Raw genomic sequence first — 23,377 nt, 5'->3', positions numbered from 1 at the left:
AGAAATATTATTCTGATTACCATTCTCAATAGTTTGATTTCAGTTTGTTAAGGTTGTAGCTTCTGTCGGATTGATTTTAACATAAGATACCTTGTTGATGGTAAATCATCTTTAAGATAAATATCTTATATATATAATATTTATTATATATGTAATATAATATATATTATATATATTATACATTATATAATATTATATAATAATATAATAATATATTACATATATGGTTATTTATATTACTATTATATTAATATGTTAAATAGTGATGTTTAACCGTAGAGACATGTCTCCTCCTCTCGTATTTATAAGCTTTTATTTGCATTTGGAATACAATCAATACAATGGCAATTGTTTGTACATTTGCAGTGATCCTAGAAATTAACATTGGTATCAAAGCCAACTGTAAATGTTAAAAAGAAAAATACAGAATTTTTCTCAACAGATGGATAAAGGCATTACATAGCAGACATAGCAATCAGCTACCTTAATTGTTTGACAGAGACTATGAGAAGGGAATGACTACTAAGTTTGTGAATTCACATTTATTATGAATGGTAAGTTAATATTTGAAAGCCTCTTCCAAGTTTTGAATTACAGTTAAGACAGCGTCTTTAATAAATTGTGGTGTCACGATCGATTTGATAGATGAGAATAGCCTTGCCGTGTATTGAATGATCCCACTCTCTGGAAAAGAACATATCAACCTGTGTTCATAAATTCAAATACCCATTAAGACTGATAAAAAGGAAGACTATTGGATCAGATCATGAACACAGTAAATTCCCATTCGCTACAGTGTCAAGGAAACCAATAATACATGTGTAAAGATGATTACCATCAGCAATCTCATGACATTCAATTCAGTTTCCATTTGAGAAGTTAAAAAGATCATTATCGAATAGAAGAAAAAAAAAAAGAAATTTAGAAAATAGCATATTATCCATGTTCAATATATATATCTACATTGGTATTAGCCTTGCATAAACAAGAGAAGAATATGCAACGCTGGAATAACTTGATTCAGAACATATTTTATGGCGAGAATAGAACAGTAATTTGCAGATTCAATATGGTAACGTGGAAGACACCAGAAGGAGAGGTAAACAACAGCAAGAGTGTCATTTCTATGAGACTCAAACTATACACTAAGATTACTAATTTTGTGTTTGAAGAAATTAGGCAAGTACAAAAATTGATGACAGAATTGCAAACGTATAATCATAGATTGTATCATCACAGTTCGGTCAATAAAATTTGAAATACAAAGACAACCTATATCTCAGGAACTCCCAATACATGTCACTTCAATTCATTTCTCACGTGGATCTATTAGATTGTGTGAACACAATTAGGAGCTCGAAAGTGATATAAAAGAAAATATGGATAAGGAGTAATATCCTAATTAAAGCAATGAAGGGACCAATCTAAATAAAGAAGAAGAATACATCTAATCAATTGAGGATAGAATCAATACAAGCCTCCATCTCAATAAGTAAAAGACGTTAGATGTAATGTTCCCACGTACATTGGCTCTGAATAAACATACATTGTAACACTATGGACCAACAAGGTAATGTACCGATGTGTAAAAAATGATATCTCGACTATGTGAGGCCGTACGATGATGTACCTAGAGGCTGTATGGTGTTTCTTACTGGTCGTACGTTCGTGTAGGAGGGGCCATACGGTCGAGAGAGAGCAACTGATGGCTGTACTAACAGCAAGATGAGCCGTACAGTGGAGAATTTCGAAGGGGTACAAACCAGGAGGCCGTATGGAGATTGCTATATGTTGTATGGCAATCAAGATGACCGTACGGAGGTGAGGGAGAGAAATGTGTACAGTGTGAGGCTGATATGGTCGTACAGTAGGCTGTACGTAGGCTGGTGGACAGGAAGAATGTACAGAGGTGTGGTTGGAGGGTAAAGGTCGTACGGCCACGGAAGAAGCAATTACGGAGGACAAGGGTGATACGGATGGATATTTGAGCCCTATTGTGAGAATGTTCACAAACACATAGATTTATATAGAATCATGATACCAAATAATGACGACTTGAATATAGATAATTCTTTCAAGAAATATAAATGCCAAAAGATGGTGCTCCAATTTGCCAGATCTGAGCGAAGTGCTATAGGCGACGGATTAGGGTGAGGGTTGAATCCCACCGAAACCAAAAGAGCCAAATAGGGAAGATCTTTCACTTCCGAAATGGTGAACAATAGGGAATCCCAACTGGAATTCGCAATACAATGGAATAATCTAGATTGCATACCTAAAGACTACCTACAAGTTGTGCTTAAATACCTATCGGGAAACTTTCTGAGGGTGTACAAAGATAGCCGATGTCAACACAAACTACGGAAACAAAATAAAAATGGGTTCGAGATATATTAAATCAATCGGCCCATTAACAAGGTTTAATTAAATACATTTATTTTATAACGGGGACATTACAGTCCTCCCGTCCCAAAATTTGCTCGTCCTCAAGCAAATGCACATTTGGTTCTAAGAAACCTTCCATAGTCAGCTCCTTCAGTTCTGAGTCAAGCACTAAGTAGATCTTCCCGCCAACGTAAATGAAGTCATCAATAACTTTGTATCTTTCATCGCGTACATAGCCATCCATCAACTCACATGCAAAAGTCTTCTTGGAATACTCAACCAACAGATGGGCCCGCCAATTATCCAAGGAATGTGGTGAGGTGTTGACTATCTTGTTTTTATTTGCAGTGTCTGGGACCAAATCCTTTTTAAAAATTGCCTCCATCTTCTTGATTGTGACTTCCCTCGATCCTTTATTTGACATTCCTCTTAGCAGCACCTTCTTGCCATCTGTCTTGAATGAAAAGTCCATCCTTATAAAACTTTGGGTGTACTGGTCAAGTGTTTCCAACCACTGAATGCCCAAAATGATATCAGTATCAACCAAATCTATGACAAAGAAATCATCTGTCATGGTATAGTTTCCCATGGAAATTTGTAGCCGTGGGATTACATGAGTGCAAGGTAAGAAGGTTCCTCCTGCAACCTTAACCTCAAGTCCTCCATGCTCAATTGCACGCAAGCCTTTACTAGTGACCAAAGATGAATTGATGAAATTGAGTGTGGCACCACTATTAATCATGATTGGACTCGTTTTCCGTGAAGAGTGCCGTGAACCCTGAAGATACCACCTCCGATCGATGTAGTGAGGGTAGCAATGGAACCCCCTTTTTGTATCAAGGCATTTATTCACTCCTGTTGGGTAATGTCTTCATCGGTTGCTGCAGGTATTTGTCCCTCATTGTCATCAGGCATCACCTCAATGTAATGCATCTTTCCCTTCCCAAGGCAACAATGACCAGGTCCCCATGGTTCTTTGCATGTAAAACAGAGCTTTTTCCGCCGGAGTTCTTGCCGAGAATCTTCATCAATCTAAGGTTTCTTCTAAACTGTCTCCTTGTCCTTGTCTTGTTGTGGGGATGGTGTTGGTGTAGCTATGTGAGTTTTGGATGAAGATGCGGCCATATCACGCACCTTCTTAATAACTTCATTGAGTGTACACAGTTGAACCCTTTGATCCAACCTCTCAAAGGCTCCCTCAGCCCATCCATAAATAACACAATTCGGCATCTTTCAGAGATGTCTTTGACTAGGACTGACAACCTTTGGAACTCAGTGATGTGGTTGTCTATTGTGCCCATTTGCTTTAGCTGAGCTAGATCTTTGAAGTTTACCTCAGGATCTTTCTCATCGAAATGGTCAATGAGTCTCTCAGTGAACTCGACATAAGAGGTCACTCGGTCGTGACCAAGAGTGACCAATCCATGATGCCACCACTCATGCGCCACTCCTTCTAGATGAAGTGCTACGAACTTGATTGCTTCCTCTTCGGGCATTGGATTGAGTTGGAAATAGATATCTACCTTTAGGACCCATGACTGTGCGGTAATTACTCCAGATCCATCAAATGGCGATAAGTTTACCTTTCCGATCTTTCTCCTAAGATCATCATTTAATAACCGCGATTTCCCCCGCTAGAATATCTCATTCTTAGATCAACATAGTCTCTGTACAATATATCACCTTCCATATTCGCATTCCGCCAATCTTCCCAAAGTTTTTCTTGCATTTCCTCAAAATTGGGCTATCTTCCTTTGTGTGGTGCTTTTGTACTTGGAAGGAAGATGGGTATCGAGGGTCGAGAGCGATAGGGTTGAAAATTTGTCCTTCTTGAAACAAAATCGTTGCTCTGCCCATTTTGTTCTCTTGTCTTTCCCTCGGCCAATTTTTTTAGAGTTTCCTGCAGAAGCCTTTGGGTTTCGTTGATTTGCATTTGGTTTTTGTTCAGCTCTCTTAAAAGATTCATGAGTTCTGTCGTGGAATCCTGATAATCTGCCATTCTATCAATAGAGTTACTTCACCTTCTCCTTCAAGCATAAACTTGCATTCACTTTCATAGGTAGGCAGGATCAAAAGCTCTGGTACCACTATAATGTTCCCACGTACGTTGACTCTAAATAAACGAACGTTGTAACACTATGGACCAACAAGGTGATGTACGGATGAGTAAAAATTGATATCCCGACTGTGTGAGGTCGTACGGTGATGTACCTAGAGGTTGTATGGTGTTTCTTACTGGTCGTACATTGGTGTAGGAGGGACTGTATGGTCGAGAGAGAGCAACTGATGGCTGTATAGAGGGCAAGATGAGCCGTAAGGTGGAGAATTTCGATGGGGTACAAACTAGGAGGTCGTACAGAGATTGCTATATGTCATATGACAGTCAAGATGAGCGTACGGAGGTGAGGGAGAGAAATGTGTACAATGTGAGGCTGATATGGCCGTACGGTAGGTCGTATGTAGGTTGGTGGAGGATAGGAAGAATGTACAAAGGTGTGGTTGGAGGGTGAAGGTCGTACGACCACGGAAGAAGCAATTATGGAGAAGGACAAGAGTGATACAGATGGATATCTGAGCCCTATTGTGAGAATGTTCACAAACACAGAGTTATATAGAATCCTGATACCAAATAATGACGACTTGAATATAGATAATTCCTTCAAGAAATATAAATGCCGAAAGATGGTACTCTAATTTGCCAGATCTGAGCGAAGTGCTACAGCCGACGAAATAGGGTGAGGGTTGAATCCCACCGAAACCAGAAGAGCCAAATAGGGAAGATCTTTCACTTCCGAAATGGCAAACAACAAGAAATCCCAATTGGAATTTGTAATACAAAGAAATAATTCAAATTGCATACCTAAAGACTACCTACAAGCCGTGCTTAAATACCCATCAGGAAACTTTCCGAGGGTGTATAAAGATAGCCGATGGCAACACAAACTACGGAAACAAAATAAAAATGGGTCCGATATATATAAAATCAATCGGCCCATTAACAAGGTTTAATTAAATACATTTATTTTATAACGGGGACATTACATTAGAGAGATACCAAGGGGATAAAAGTAAAAAAATGCATTTATATTGAATGAGTACAATGGTAATTTGGCTACAAGCAAAAATTTGATTCATGCAAAGACATTGAAATTGTAAGACAAAGCATTCCCTTAGAGAGATGTGATACATGAAAAGGTGCGAAGATCAGATAAAAATAAGTTGGAGATGTAATAAATGAATAAAAAGGATGTATATAATCAGATTGAGGTTTAATCTGATATATATTTATATAGAAGAAGTGTTTATTTTTTCAATGAGTGGAAGATTAAAATAAATAAAAATAGAGAAGTGTGGTGAAGAAATAAATAAATGAAGAGAAGAGTGTGAGTGCTTAAAAGGAAAATCATGTGCAATCAGATATATTTATCTGATATATATATGCATGAGAATTTTTAATATGAAGGGTGTGTGATGCATAAACAATATATATCTTGCAGAACCAGTATACATGAGATAAAAGAAAGTATCATAAAAGCATACTGATTATCTAATTGCAGATTTGAGACTACAATAACAAACAAATTGAAGGGAAATTGTATAGTCAAAGTATCCATCATCAATTAAGCAACATTGAGAAAGTGAAAGTCATGCTCTTTTCAAAGCTATTGAACTAGACTATTTGATGGTTCAAATTAATAATGAAGCATGTGGGAATTCTACATTGCAAGGGGGAATAATAGTCAATGTTCCATTCCCACTTGAACCTTATTTAGGGAAGAGATGTTCCATTCTCAAATAATCTAAAAAAGACAATTTCTGAATCTTCATATGCAGATGAGTATTCTTATTTTTTACATTTATCTAGTCTCTCTTATTTGTAATTCTATACATACTATAAGGGTTATTTGCCTTGATCTTTTCCTTTATGGTTGAGGACATTCTTACAGGAAAAGAAGGTTGGTACTTTATATATGCCACCTAATATTGTGCAGACTCAAGCTTATGACAATAGCTTAAAAGAAGCTGTGATCAGGCTGGATAAACTAAGGCTCTTGAAGCAAATATTTTTGATGATTGAGATTATGAGTATCCTTCTATATTAAGACAGAGTATGTGACTTCTTTGAGGGCAACGTAGGAGCTTAAAAGATTAATGCTGAGAGGGAGTCTACAAATACATGTGTGTGATTGCATGATTTTGACGGGCCTACTCTTGAGTGCATCATGAATATGTATCGACTTATCACTAGAGAATCTAAAGATTGATATCAGATTCAAAGTGAGTTCGACAGGCATCCTTGGGTGAAGAGAGATTTTGAGGAAGTAACTAGAGAACCTGACTTCCCAGGATTGATGTTCAGAGGCAAAATTTTGATGTGCAATCTTTTTGTGAATGATATCTTCTCTATGCGGAGAAGTTCTAAGTGAAACTCCTTGTAATGCATTCTTCTCTGTAAGAGAAAATTAAGGTGAAAAACTTTGTACCACCCTCTGAGTGGGTTCATGGTGGTTACTATTTCACATATGATATCTAATGAAAGGTGACGATCTTTAATTGACATATATAAACATAAGGTAACCATTATAAGATGGCAATCTTATAAATGGTAGACCTGTTATCATGACAAACTTCATTAAATTGTTGTCCCAAAGTGCTAGAAATCATGATAACGAACAGATAGAAGGTAACCATTGTAAGGTGGCGTTATAAATAGTAGACATGATATCATGGTTATTTGGGTCAGATTTTGCTGGACACCATATAACCAACTTGTTATGGTTCTTTGAACCAGATCTGTCGGACACCATGGCATAGTTATTACAATAGACCACACTCAAGGTGGTGTTTTAAAGTTATGGAAATTGCTTCAATTGTGTATTATGAAAGGTGAGAAATTTAGCCTCAGTGTGAATTGAATATCATACTGAAATGATATCTCTTTATATTCTTGAGAGCATAATGTGTTCTATAAATCCTCCTTAGCTAAGAGGGAGTGTTAAGGTTGTAGCTTTTGTCGATTGACATAAACATGAGATACCTTGTTGATGGTAAATCAACTTTAGGATAAATATCTTATATATATTATATATGTAATATAATATATATTATACATTATATATTATTATATAATAATATAATAATATATTACATATATGGTTAACATATTAATATTACATGCCAATAGTGGCATGTTGTGATGGTTAAGTTGTTGAGTCGTCATCCTTGCCATCAAGGTTCAAATCTTATGGGGATGAGGTCCCCCGTTTGTGACCTCATTGGTTCATAGCTCCAGGTCAAAGCGTTTACCCCTCTTTAAAAAAAAAAAAAATATTAATATTACATATATGCTTAACATGAGTTACATATATAGTTATTTATATTACTATTATATTAATATGTTAACTAGTGATATTTAACCATAGAGACATGTCTCCTCCTCTCATATTTATAACCCTTCATTTGCATTTGGAACACAATCAATACAATGGCAATTGTTAGTACATTTGCAGCGATCCTAGTAATTAACACAGTTGAATCTCTCCCTGTTAGGATTAAACATACAGAGTGGGCTCAGCCATGGTTGAACATGACACAAAAAAAAACAGAGACAAGATCTGTTTGGTCTCAGAGCTTAAATATATTTCTATTCAATTCCTTTTAGGTTACAAGGATGCCCCAGCTTCTTTTCCACCTCTTTCTGTAATTTATCCTTGATTAAAACCTCCAAGGGCAGTCACTGCAACTAATTTTTCTTTTGTGTTCATATGAGGTTAGTAACTGTAACAACTTACATTATTTCAAACCGTGAGTCTTATGGAGCTGTACTAAAGACTTTGGTAAGAAAGATAGCACTGGAGAGCTTGTGTAGAAGAGGATATTGCATATTTAAGAAAGACAGATCCTGTAAGACCTTGCTTTGGGGAAAAAATGTTGCAACAGCTTGTGAGATAGTGACTTAAGAAAGGAAATTTCACCTTCTCGTGTTTTCCATAATTTGGGTTTCTCTGGGTTATATCACTGTTAACTTTCAAGTTTACTCTTATTTGATCCTCTTCAATTATAGCTACCTACTTTTTATTTTGCACTTTGCTCTTAGCAACTATCAAAAGCAGTTGGACATTTACAGAAAAAAAATTTCAATTTTCTGCACATTGAAGAGAAATATTGCAGCCAGCTCACATTAAATAAATATAGGATGTGTTGACGAATCATGTATTAGTTCGTGAAACTCAAAGAAACAAGAATTCTTGGAAAATTTACAGACCTCTGTGAGCCTCTTAGTATGTTCAGGACATAAAAGCAAGGCTACTCACACAGACCTTCACAAAGACGGAAGAAACAGAACATAAGTGACATGTGCCAAACACATCAGTACACATTTAGACATATTCACCAGGTCTCAAATCTATCCCATTATGTTAGATCTGGGAAACGATCTGCCCTGAACAGGTGAGCAAGCAACTCCCAGGCATATGTTGACTTTTAACTTCACTAAACATCTGCAACAGTCGATTATCAGACACAAAATATAAAAATGCACCTGAGAGCTAGTGCCACATGGTTACAGTTGTTTTGCAAATGGCAGCAGAGAGCAGGAAGTGTAGTCTTCAGCATGTTAGAAAAAGTCCTTTTGAAAATAATGATAAATCAGTATACCAAGAGATTAAAAAATCTGATTTTCAAAAATATACAGATAAATGTCAACCAGTTAGAGGAGGAGGGAGGGAGGGAGAGAGGGACCTGCCTTTTTGTAAGATCAAAAGGAGTTCCAATAGCATGTTAAGGTGGACATAGAGAGCAAATAAAAAAGAGAGTTTATAAAAATATTTTGATATATAACTTATTTAACAATGATTATTTTGACTTTGAAGGCATTTTTATAGCATGGAGAAATACTACAAATAGAACTATCTGAAGAACAAATTTTCATTGCTTTGATTTTCAAGTTCGGCGGATGTAAAGAGTGCAAGGCTGTGAAGGGCACTTCTAAAAACTTTGTTTTTATAAGAAAACATTACAAGCATTGAGTAAATAGAGACCAGGGCAGAAATACAAGCAGAAGCTATGGTGTCACAAGGCACTGCCTTGAATGCCTTGAACAAACAAAACCACCTGCCTGTCATGCTCTGAAGGGTTCTGCTCCCCGGTAAAGTATTAGCACAGAAGTTGTTGAGTTCCAAAGATTGCTGCCATACAAACAAATGTAATAAAAACAGCCACACTTAAACAAACTAAAAATTTAAAAAATATAGATTTTTTAAAGTAAATGACCAGCTCAATCACCTAGAAATTGGTCAAATCCAGTAAGACCAGAGATTCAGACATTTATAAATGATTTTTCAGGAAATCAAAACATCTGAAAGCTGCACACAACAAAATGCATTTTGTTTCAGACACGAGAAGAAAACTGATTGTCAAAATCCCATCAAAAATTGTATTCAAAACAAATCAATTCGGTTATTTAAGCATGACTTAGCTCTGTCACATAAAAGAGACAAAATCAATTCAGTTATTTAACCATGACATAGACAAAACATACTTGCATAAAAGAGACAAAATCAACTCAGTTAATTAGGAATGACATAGACAAAACATACTCATACTCCAAAACAACAGGATGGATATCAAAATAAAAGAGACAACTGAAAGCGAATAGAGAAGACAGTCTGATGGGAGAAGGAATTGGAACAAACAAGAAGTCCTAGTTAGAATATCAAAATAAAAGAGACAACTGAAAGCGAATCGAGAAGCAAGTCTGATGCAGAAAAGGAATAGGAACAAAAAGGAAGTCCTGGTTAACTGCACCTGCATGAACCCCAAGAACAGTTAAAGGCATGAAATAAGCCTAAAGGTCATTCAAATGGGTCATCTAGAAAACAGAATATGACGCAGTGCAAGGCAGGAGAATCCCCAAGGGAAATGTCCTAGCCCCCAGCAATTAAACACACAACAGAATATAAATAATAACACAGAGATTTAGATCCACAACAATGCAAATTCTCATAATAGAATCATAAGATTTACATCCAACACGCGCGGCTGTAAGGAGTTACGACCAAATACATCACCAATTACAATAACACTTCTGCAAGACCTCGCAAGATCCAAACCCTTAGCTAGCCCAAACTACAATCTAGTAGAAAACCCCAAGAAAAATCTAAACTTGTGCTTGCAAGCCACCAAGCAATCTTCTTGTTTTCCCAAGCCACACTTAGCTACTAGCTTTGCTCAACGTTGCTCCTCTTAGCTACTCTATGCTCTCCATGCTGAATGATATGACTATAGACAGACAAGATCCTCTACTTATACTAAACCAAGCCACAAGTCGGCATAACATAATAGACATTAAATAAACACTCACATTGAATACACCCTCAAGTCACGAATCAGCTTGGCAACAATCAATAAATACATAAAGTAATTAAATACTTAAGATAGGCTCCAAGTTTACAATGCATAACTAACTCAAAGGACCACATGAGAATACATGCACTTAGACATAGGTCCACGTGCCAACGATCCAAATCCAAGAGCGCACACATCAACTCCCTCAGATCGAAGCTCACGAATACAATCTCCAAAGTCTGCTGATAAATCAGGAACACACGACCAACAGTCACCAAAACGACTCTAACTCCAAGACAATAACTCCAATTTTTATGCACACTTGGGACAAGGTTACCCAATATGGCTTGGAACACACCCCCAACCGCACGAACCACAACTCCACAAATTCAAGTTCAAGCCCCTATATACAAGATTGTTAACTTCCCTAGGATGCTCCTGCATTAGACACCCCAAGTGCGAAGAAAGATGTTCTCAAAAGCTAGAAGAACATCTTTCAGAGTTCAACATATAATCCTCAAACTCGTTCTTCACATACATGTCCTCCACCATATCAACTTGTACACTCTTGCCTTTGTTCCACTTCTACAAATCTTTTTCTGCAGCAATCATCTTCACAACTGTCTTCAGTGTACAATAGGTTTGCTTTCCACAATGATCTCTAACCCAGAATCGCTCAACTCAACTCGGCTACCAATATTCAAGCTCCTCCTACCAAATTTTGCATTCTACAAAGGAATTAGGGAATGCTTCCTGCCACCCTTCTCAATAGTAAACACATTCTTGACACAAACATGCACAATTCTGCATTGTACTACTAAGGTCTACTAATTAATATGTGACAGCTACTCATGTCCACAATATCACATAACACCTGATCAAAATATTGTCCAATCTAAAAATTGACAAGACATTGTTCCTTCACTTCCAAAGCATGTTCATCTTGCAACCCACTGATCCTATAAGGACAAGGATGTCTCACTCTCTTCAAACCAAGTTTCTAAACCATCTCCTCAGCGACTAGGTTATTAGTACTACCACCATCCACAATCACATTCCAGCATTTACCTCCAAACTTGCAGTGAGTCATGAACAAATTCCTCCTTTGACAAGGTTCCAACACCTTCTTACCAAGCAACACACTTGGAATCAGCAAGTTCTCCCCATCCCGCTTGGCTTCATTCACTGAATGGTCGATCTCATTCACCATAGCAGTTCTTTTCTCGCCAGCTTCACCACATTTGTAACAAGTACCCTTAAATGCACCTCTATTTGTTCTCTTCCTCTATTCAACAAGTTTTTGGTTCATCTTCAGCAATCTATTTATTCTTCTTAGAATGTTCCTTTTTCTCTTTCCCTCAGGAATTACCTTGATGTCTTCTCTTCAACTTCTCTTCTATCTTCAAAGCATACTGAAATCCTCAATTGAGGCAATATTCAACATATCAATCTCATCCTAAACATTGAATCATAGGCCATTACATTTTCTTTAGACAACTCTGTATGCCCAGGCTGAATAGTCAACTTTTAGAACTCCTTAGTATAATCTTTCATACTCATATACTTCTGCTTCAGATTCTACACCCACTTAAACAACTCAAGTCATAATCAACGAGAATATTATGAACTTAGCCTTCAACTTTGTCACCATCAATCTCCATCTAATGATCTTTATTTCACCTTCCTCTTCTCTATCTCTTTGCAATTCTTTCCACCAAAAAGTAGCATGTCCTTTCAACTTAGTTTATGCCAACTTCACTTTGAGTGGATCTCCAATATCCTCTAACTCAAAGTAATCTTCCAATTCACCAATCCAATCAATCAAGTATTCAGGATTCAAAGTACGTGAGAAATTAGAAACATCCATCTTATGCTTCAACTTCAACTGAGATTCAGATCTATCCAATCGACCAGCCCTAACTTCCATAGGTATTTCCATTCAATCAGTTATGTCTTCACCACTAGATTCGACAACTTCAAAGTCTTCAGCAGCTTCCTCATAACCATCTTCAATGTAATGGGCACCCTAGAAATGCCCAAGAACTGAAACAACTGTTGATAGAGATTCTAATGTTTTTGCATAGATTTTGAAACCATATAACCAACAAGAAGGAATTTATCCAAACTGAAGATTGAACCACTGCTGAAATAATATTAGTTCTCAAACTAATAAAATCAAATACATAGCAAACTTACTAATTACTCCAGCATCATAAAATCAAACACATAACAAACGCTTCAACTCACTAATTACACCCAATCCACCTGTAGTTGGAAATGCATCCAAGCTGCCTGTTAATGAGTTGATAGCAATGAATTCCAAAGGCCAAACCCCAAGGGAATGACGTCTAGAATGTCACAAGAGAGGATAGACGTCCTCTAATGCCAAGAACAAATCTGTAACTCACAAATCTAAGTTCTTATCAAATGCAATTCGCAATAATCGGATGCTAAACAATGAGACTCTCACCCTTATTTATTCTTTTCCTTCACCCTTCTAAAAGGAAATAAAATATTAACTAATTGCATTCTCTAGAAGCTTCCCCCTTTCCAATAATTAATGCATTTCTCTAGAAGATTCTGCCTTGCAATACAATAATTAATTGTGCTTCTAGAAAATTAAATTACTAGAGGCTTCCCCCTTTCCAATAATTAATGTCATTTCTAGAAGCTTCTCCCTTGCAATACAATAATTAATTGTGCTTCTAGAAAATTAAATTAATTAAATATAAAGTCACTTTTTAATTTTAATTTATTTAATGACTTTATAAGAAATTAATTTAATCAATTTCTTCTTATTTCTCCACTTAGTGTTTGGAGAACGTAAAGGCTAAAAACTCCACTGAGTTGCTAAAAAGATGGGGACATTACAATCTGCCCTCTTTGAAATTGCTTGTCTTCAAGCAATCTCAGTCTTGTTTGTTGTAGCACCTACTCACTCTCCCAAGTAGCATCTTCCTCTGGTAGGTGTCTCCATTTGACTAAATATTCTTTAATCAACCTGTTTCGCAGAGTCCATTCCTTGGTATCCAGAATAGCCTCAAGAATCAATATGAGCTTCCCCTCCTCATCTAATGGCGGCAATTCTGCAGAAGGCACAACTCTCTGACCGATGGCTTTCTTAAGCCTTGACACATGAAACACATTATGCACCTGACTGCCCTCTAGAAGCTCAATCTCGTAGGCAACCTTGACCACCTTGCGAATCACTCTGTAGGGACCATAAAACCTAGGCTTCAACTTCTCTGCTCCGCTTTTCTTAAGTGATGACTGTCTGTATGGTTGTAGCCTCAAGTAAACCATATCCCCAACCTCAAAGCTGCACTCTATCCGGTGCTGGTTAGCATACAATTTCTGCTGATTTTGGGCTTGCTGTATATTCTCCTTGAGCAACTTCAAAATATCCTGACTATCCTACAAGAAGTTTTTTGCTTTGGGCACTCTACTATCCCCCAAAACTAGATCCATGAAACTAGTGTTTCATAACCATATAGTGCCATGAATGGAGTCATCTTGATGGACATATGATAAGTGGTGTTATAACAGTACTCTCCCATATGTAGCCATTTGACCCAAGCCCTCTGTTGTGCAGTCACATAGTTCCTCAGATATCCTTCCACCCAATTATTCACAACCTCTGTTTGTGGGTGATAAATAGTGCTAGGTGTAAGATCTGTACCACACAACCCAAACAATTCCTACCAAAAAGTACTCATAAATTTACTATCCCGATCACTAACAATAAAACTAGGTAGCCCATGTAACCTGAATATCTCTCTGAAGAAAAGATCTACCACCCGTGTTGCTGTGTAAGTGGATGGAATAGCAAAGAAGTGAGCCAACTTCGTTAGACGGTCAACTATCACATAGATGCAATCTCTCCCCTGAACTCGTGGTAACCCAGTGATGAAGTCCATAGAAATACTTTCCCGTTTCCTATCTGGAATGAGGTAAAGGCTGTAACAACCTTGCAGGATATGCATGCTCTCCCTTATTCTACTGACAAACTGCACACTCCCTGACATACTTCTGAACATCATCCTTGAGCCCTTTCCATGTAAACTGCTCACAGATATGCTTGTAGGTCTTAAAGACCCCTAGATGTCCAGTTGTAGGTGCATCTTGAAATGCTTCCAGTAATAGCTCCCTAAACTGTGATGAAGGAATCAAATAGATCCTATCCTGGAGCTTGATCAATCTGTCTATCACCACGTAACGATCATCCTATATGGTGCCTGCAATCACTCCAAAAGCCCAAGTGTCCCTCGCATACTCTGTTGTAATCTTATTTCTCCAATCTCATGTAATCTCAGGTAGAGCACAAATATGAGGTCTCATAGATAAAGCATTTGCCACCATATTCTTCTTACCTCTGACAAACTCAATGTCAAAGTCATAGGCCTGCAACTTCATAATCCACTTCTGTTGTCTATCATTCAAATCACGCTGGCTCATGAAGTATTTGATGTTGTTGTGATCAGTTTTGATAACAAACTTTCCCCCAACTAGGTAGGACCAAAACTTGGCCAACGCATGCATAATAGCCAACATCTCCCAATCATAGATGGAATAGCTCCTCTCCACTCCACGAAGCTTCCTACTCTCAAAAGCAATGGGATGCTTCTCCTGCATCAAGACTGCCCCAATCCCATCTCCTGACGCATCACAATGGAGCTCAAATAGCTTCGTGAAGTCTAGTAGAGCTAGCATTGGACATGATGACATCACCTTCTTGAAATGATTGAAGCTTCTCTAAGCTGCCCTTGTCCATGCGAAGGCTCCTTTCCTGGTAAGGTCTGTCAAGACTCAAGAGTGCAGCGATCTGTGAAAATCCCTTAACAAATCTCCTATAAAACCCGCAAAAACCAAAGAACCCCTTAAGCTGTGTAAGATTCGTAGGAGTAGGCCAATCAACAATAGCTCTAATCTTTTCGAGATCTACCCGAACTCCATCTGCACTGATGATATGCCCAAGGTATAGTAACTCAGTCAACCGAAACTCACACTTAGATTTCTTGGCATATAGTGACTCTTTCTCCAAAATGGACAACACCATCTCGAGATGTTGTAAATGCTCCTCCCAAGTCTTACTGAAGACTAAAATGTCATCAAAGAAAATCAGGACAAATCTCCTAAGCTGCCCCCTGAATACCTGATTCATGCAATTTTGGAACGTAGCAAGGGCATCGGTTAACCCAAATGGCATAACTAAAAACTCGAAGTGGCCATAGTGACACCGAAAAGCTGTCTTCTCAATGTCCTCCACCCTCATCCTGATCTGATGATACCCTAACCGTAAGTCAATCTTCATAAAAAAGCATGCACCATGCAATTCATTAATCAGCTCATCTATCTGTGGGATGGGATATTTATTCTTAATGATCTTCTTATTTAATGCCCTGTAATCGATGCAAATGCACATCGTCCCATCCTTCTTCACCAACACTACTGCTGAAGCAAAGGGGCTCTTACTAGGTTCGATATGCCCCATCTCCAACAACTCCTTAATTGCCTTCTCTATCTCATCCTTGTGTTTCTTAGGATGACGATAGGGAGTAATCATAACTGGTTTGGCTCCCTCCTCAAGCTCAATAACATGCTCTATCCCTCTATCAGGAGGAACCCCATGCGAAATCTCGCCAAATACCTTAGTGTGTCTGTCAAGTATCTCCTGGATATCTAGTGGATGACTCTTCACCTACGGCTCCCATGAAGCTAGCATAGTGAAACATGAAAAAGTCTTTGCATTCTCCTCAGGGAGACTACTCTGCAACTCCCATCTGAAAGTCCTCCAAGTACAACAATTCTCCCCTCATCTCCAATTTTGCTAGGTTGAGTGTGAACTCGACTAGCAAGGTCATCCATGTTATGTCGAGGATGACATCATAGTCTCCCATGTCTACAACATAAAACTAGATTAGATATCTTCTGAGTGCATAATAATTTGTCTCCATTAGCTACCATGACTCTAAACCCAGTGTGCTCCTCAATCTGTAAACCTCTCTTGGCCACCAATTGTGCATCTATGAAATTATGTGTAGCCCTAGTGTCAATGAGTGAAATCACTTTCTGCCCCTGAATAGTACCCCTGACCTTAAATGTGATTAATTTTTGAGCCCCCGTTAATCGTGCCAATGACTTCTCATCCTCGAGAATGTTGCTCTCCTCTGCAGTGCTATCCTCGTCTAAATCAAAGTGTTGATCCTCCCTCTCTGACTGTGACTCCTCTGTTGAGAAATACTCCATTTGATTTGCCTTAGCCTTGAGAGGACACTTATGAGATAAATCTCAAAGCTCTCTACAATGAAAACATAGCTTCTTCTTCCTTAACTCATTCAAGGTGTCATTATCCAACTTATTATCCCTTTTTGGCTAAGCATCCTTGTGAAAAGATTTTTTGTCCTTCTCCTTGTCCTTTTTCATATATGAATCCCTATGCTGAAATTTGCTCCTAAAAGAAGAAGGTGCTAAGTCACGAGCCTTCTTAGTAGCCTCCTGTAATGTAGCTAGGTCATGCCCCTTGACCCAACCCCTCAAGGGATCTGAAAGTCCATCCATAAACAACACTACTAACCTCCTCTCTGAAATTTCTATGACCAACATAGCTAACCTCTGAAATTCACTGATATACATCTCAACTGATCCTCGCTGCTTGAGTTGTGCCAACTCCTTAAACTTTAACTCGAGATCCCTGGTATCAAATCTCTCTATGAGCTTCTCAATGAACTCCTCGTAAGATGTGATCTGATTATGCCCCAAGGTTACCATACCATGGTGCCACCACTCATGCGTCGATCCATCTAAGTGAATAGCCACATACTTTATAGCCTCCTCCTCAGGCATAGGATTCAACTACAAGTATGTATCTACCTTCTATACCCAAGCTCGTGCAGTCATCTTCCCTAAAGCATCATAATAAGGTAAAGAAAGTTTCCCAACTTTCTTTCTCAGCTCAAAGTTTTGATATCTCCCTCCTGATTTGGGCATGTGTCTCATCCTCAAGTCCATATAATCTCTGACGGAAATATCTGCATGAAACTCCGGTACACTAGCCTCCCAGTCCCTCCTGAATTGATTCTGTAACTCGGTAATTTGTGGTTCATTAACTGGTTGAACAGGATCTCTAGGTGGGAAGGTGGGTAGAAGAGGTCTTGAGCTTGTTGTTCGAGTTGGGTGTGCAACATGTCTAAAGTTATCAGCCTCATTCCCATTGGTGCTATGTCCATTATTATAATTAATATTATTCTCGAGACCGTTGTTGTTGCCTCGGCCTCCATTATAATTGCCCCTATTGTTGTCGTTTCCCTCATTGTTATTGTTTCCATTGTTGGAATCACCTGGATTAATATTGATGCCCATCTCTCTAGCCATAAGCTGCAACATCATATCCATTCGCCTATTCTGCTCCTGTTGCATACACTATCCCTCCTCTAATGTACCCAGTAACTATTTGAACATTACATCCTAATCTAATCAATATTCCTGCCTCCGCCTAGTCCTGTATCTCTGTCATCTCGGTCACCCATACTATTATCTTCTTCAAAGAATATCTCCTCTGTGTCTGTATGACTGGATTGTATGTCCCTCTGCACGGATGAACTAGACTATTCGCTCTGCAAGTCTGAACTCCTACTTTGTCTTGCTCTGGTATTGCAGAAATTATAAATCCCCTATCGCATGCTCAAACATAAATGTTGTTTCAAATTCCCAATAAGACCTCCACAGGATGGCAGGACTTATAGCTCTGATACCACTGTAATGGGTACCCTAGAATTGCCCAAGAACTAAACCAACTGTTGATAAAGATTCTAATGTTTTTGCATAGATTTTGAAACCATATAACATGAACAAAAAAGAATTTATGCAAACTGAAGATTGAACCACTGCTGAAATAATACTAGTTCTCAAACTAATAAAATCAAATACATAGCAAACTTACTAATTACTCTAGCATCATAAAATCAAACACATAACAAACTCTTCAACTCACTAATTACACCCAATCTGCCTGTAGCTAGAAATGCGTCCAAGCTGCCTGTTAATGAGTTGATAGCAATGAATTCCAAAGGCCAAACCCCAAGGGAATGACGTCTAAAATGTCACAAGAGAGGATAGACATCTTCTAATGCCAAGAACAAATCTGTAACTCACACATCCAAGTTCTTATCAAATGCAATTCACAATAATCGGATGCTAAACAATGAGGCTCTCACCCCTATTTATTCTTTTCCTTCACCCTTCTAGAAAGAAATAAAATATTAATTAATTGCATTCTCTAGAAGCTTCCCCCTTTCCAATAATTAATGCATTCTCTAGAAGATTCTCCCTTGCAATAAAATAATTTATTGTGCTTCTAGAAAGTTAAATTACTAGAGGCTTCCCCCTTTTCAATAATTAATGCCCTTTCTAGAAGCTTCTCCCTTGCAATACAATAATTAATTGTGCTTCTAGAAAATTAAATTAATTAAATATAAAGTCACCTTTTAATTTTAATTTATTTAATGACTTTATAAGAAATTAATTTAATCAATTTCTTCTTATTTCTCCACTTAGCCTTTGGAGAACGTAAAGGCTAAGAACTCCACTAAGTTGCTAAAAAGATGGGGACATTACATTCAATACCCACATTCCTAGGCACACCTGCAACAACTCTCATTCTTCATCATCTATAGCTCAGATCTAAAATCTGACCAAACCTTCTCTGAAATCCTAGTCTCTACAGCATCAAAGAGATCATCAAACGCCCTAGGGTCCAATCTTCTTAGTCATCTTCCAAGATTTTTGCAAAGCCTCTGCAACAAATCTCCGACCAGATCCAACCTTTGCTCTGATAATCCCCAATCAGATCAAACCTTCGCTTGAATACCACTTAACCCAATACAAGGCAAGAAAATCCTCAAGGGAGATGTCCTAGCCCCCAACAATTAACCACACAACGGAATATAAATAACAACAAAGAGATTTAGATCCACAACAATGCAAATTCTCATAATAGAATCATAAGATTTACATCAACAATGCCTGGCTGTAAGGCCTTCCGAGTTACAGCCAAACACTTCTGCAAGACTTCGCAAGATCCAAACCCTTAGCTAGCCCAGACCACAATCTGGTAGAAAACCCCAAGAAGAATCTAAACTTGTGCTCACAAGCCACCAAGCAATCTTCTTGTTTTCCCAAGCCACACTTAGCTACTAGCTCTTCTCAACTTTGCTCCTCTCAACTACTCTAGACAAGATGAGATCCTCTACTTATACTAAACCAAGCCACAAGTTAGCCTAACATAATAGACATTAAATAAACACTGACATTAAAATTTTAAATACACCCTCAAGCCACAAGTCGGCTTGACAACAATCATTAAATACATGAAATAATTAAATACTTAGGACAGGCCCCAAGTTTACAATGCATAACTAACTCAAAAGACCACACGAGAATATGCACATTTAAACATAGGTCCACATGCCATCCAACGATCCAAATCCAAGAGTGCGTGCACCAACTCCCTTGGATCGAAGCTCATGAATACAATCTCCAAAGTCTACCAGTAAATCAAGAACACACAACCAGTAATCACCAAAACAACTAACTACAAGACAATAACTCCAATTTTTATGCGCACTTGGAACAAGGTTACCCAATATGTCTCGAACACACCCTCAACCGCGCGAACCATAACTCCACAAATTTGAGCTCTAAGCCCCCGTATACAAGATTGCAGACTTCCCTAGGATGCTCTTGCATCAAAATAAACAAAAGAAATCTGGCTGGACCAAACCAACCATCATACAATGAGACACATCCACCAGGTTTAGAGTCAATCCAGATATTACACATTAAAAAGCCAACCACTCTAAACAGGAAATGTACTTTTGTAAGCATCTGCAACCATCTATTGCCATATACAAAACACAATATGCATGTACAGCCATTAGAATACATTTACAGCTCTTTTGCAAAGTGCGGTAGTCTATAGATCATGTTGTTTTCGGTCAATGTGTATTTACTACTTAGCATCCAGAGAAAGCTCGAAGATTATTATAAATATATGTTGTTATGTCACAACTGCCTTGTAATACTCCATAGTTTAGCTTGCTTTGTAATTTTGTGTTTAGAATAGATGATTGAGAAAAGATGTGCAGTCCCACCTTTGCCGGAGTTATCACCCGCAATAGAATTGTCAAGGGTGAACAATTTGTTCATGATGATGTGTATATGCTGCACCTTTTCTTTTCCATGTTTGTTCATTTCTCTCATTTACATTTATATTTAATCACTAAGTAAAACAGTGCAACTCACCAACTACATAAGCATGGCACTAAGGAACAACGAGTTTTGGGTTATTTCAGTCAATTGGACACCTTATAGATATGAATCAAGATTAGATATAGATGAAAAAATAAGCGTACATACAATTACACTAAGGAAACAGTTTGTGGTGCAGCAAACTTAATTTTCTTAACCGGTAGGCACAGTCAATCAAATATGGTACTTTATCCAGATTCTCCCAGCAGTGCTTCCACCAAGTAATAGTAAGCATCCTAAATGTAATAAGAATACAAGGAAAACTGCATTCCAAGGACATACTCTCTTGCTTCGCTGACAGCTCCAAGCCAAGGGATAAGATTTGAACAATTAATATACAACAGAACTTCCTTTTTTCAGAAGTTTAATGTGATGACTATTCTTGTAAGAGCCTCTGTTCAAGTAATATATAAAGCCATAAGAATAACCAATATGCCGAGGTTTGCATGGTGACTGGTCATTAACTTAAAACTACCTTTACCTCTACCTGAAAAGAGACAGTATCATCATAATGAATAAATCTTAAAATTGAATGCAAAAGAAATCTTAATGAAAACTCGGGAAAATCAACCCAACTTATGAGCATTCAAAAAATATTTTATGGTAAAGGAAGCGTCCAGAATTCCCTCAAACCTTCCAAAACTTGCAGACATCTTCCCCTTGCAATACGTATGAACGAATGAGCGTTTCTAATAACGGCCACGTGGCCAAACAGCCTAACGTACTATCGACTAAACAGCCACAAGACCTATATTTTCAAATGAATAGGATTTTGCACGCCTATAATAAAACTGTAGCCATAGCACATGCACTTAAAATTTTTCAAAAAAGCTTACAAGATGAACCAGCAAAGCATAAACCACTGTGACCACGTTCCCTACTACTTAATTTGTTTGGTTATCTGTTTTGGTGCGCAAATCCTACCGTGCAGATTAAAAAGACCGCATTCTGTAGAAATCGAGCACGAAACTAAATGAATAAATGTACTGAAACTCATGTTAATAAATAATAGATTTAAGAACTTACAGGATGAATTGGCGGTTAGCCGATTTGATCAATTACAGGATTTCTTTTGAGTTCGGAGATTCGACCCCCGACCGGCTGCGACTACAAAATCGACTACTCCCTTACGAAACCCTCGAATTGGAAAAAATATATATATGCAATTTACAAATTTCAGTTATCTATTTTAATGTGTACATATATCTTTAAAAGAGTAGAAAATTAAATTTTGAAAAACCTTTCATCGTGCTCTAATTTCTTTTAATTTGGTTGTGTCGAGGGCAGGGTCTTATAATAGAAATCCTCAAAAAGACATCATTTATTGTTTTTATTTTTTAAAAAATATGGGATACATTTCAATTTTTTTGTTTTTTATTTTTTCATGGAGGTCATCCACAAACAAGGATGCAAAGCGTCAAAGTTTCTGTCTAAATATAATTTTTGCATATGACAAGTAGCAATTTAGATATTGTTTTATGCATTGGATATACAATAGGATAAAGCATGTGATGCAATTTTTCATTGTATTTCAATAATAGTTTACATTAGCAGAGCATCTACTCGATCATGTTATACAACTTGATAGAGCAAAAGTATGTCTCATAGCATATCTATGCATATACATTATTTCATTATACATATATGACACAGAGAATGTACTTAAATATGAGACTCATGCATATACATTATTTGATTACACGTCTTACTTTAGATTAAATGGTATCTTTTGTAACTACCATTAATTATAGTTTGATATGTCATTATAGCTATCCACGATACTTGCAAATTCCATTTTGTGCATGTTAGTATATTGTAATTATGTCTCAAAATAACTTGCTTTTCATATTTTAAATAAATGTTAATTTGTGACTAGACATATTTACCTTTTGTTGTGAGCAATTGTTCAATCTCCATTTGTCACAACATGATTGATGACATTGTTTTGGTTCAATGTGAATTGACCTTTCACAGTGAAATCTCAGAGGATAAAGATGAACTTTGATTTGTCCTATGTGTAGCCCTCAACATTTGTGTCTTTCAGGCTTGGTAGCAGTTGTTCAACAATGGACTTGTCTATTAAGCACTGGATGATTTGTTTGTTTTCAGTTGTGATTATAGTCTTTAGATATAATGAATATACATATGCAACCTCTTGATTCCATCTATTGCAATAAGTTGTTTTGTCTTCTAGCATTCCATAATCTTCAAATTTTAAGTTGCATTGGGAACAAAATGCATGAAATAGATTTACGAATGAGTTGGCTACTTTAAGAACCCCATCAACCTGCAAGATATGTTTTGATATTAATGTAGCTTGTGTATGAATTGATTAGTAGTT

At 37.4% G+C, this 23,377-nt stretch overlaps 1 protein-coding gene across 1 annotated transcript in view; it reads right to left on the bottom strand.

Annotated features, from left to right (window-relative positions):
* The window catches only part of TAF15 (TBP-associated factor 15), a 32,324-nt gene extending 10,159 nt beyond the window's left edge, over nucleotides 1-22,165 (bottom strand). Inside the window, exon 1 of the mRNA XM_089786367.1 lies at nucleotides 22,063-22,165. The gene's annotated coding sequence lies outside the window, so the exon portion shown is untranslated. The remainder of the gene's footprint in view (nucleotides 1-22,062) is intronic.
* Between the last annotated feature and the right edge of the window lie 1,212 nt (nucleotides 22,166-23,377).

The sequence above is a fragment of the Cupressus sempervirens genome, chromosome 6 (genome assembly GCF_028749045.1).
Source record: "Cupressus sempervirens isolate cs-2001-9-10 chromosome 6, ASM2874904v1, whole genome shotgun sequence".
Lineage (NCBI taxonomy): Eukaryota > Viridiplantae > Streptophyta > Pinopsida > Cupressales > Cupressaceae > Cupressus > Cupressus sempervirens.
This window is presented reverse-complemented; position numbering and strand designations above follow the sequence as displayed.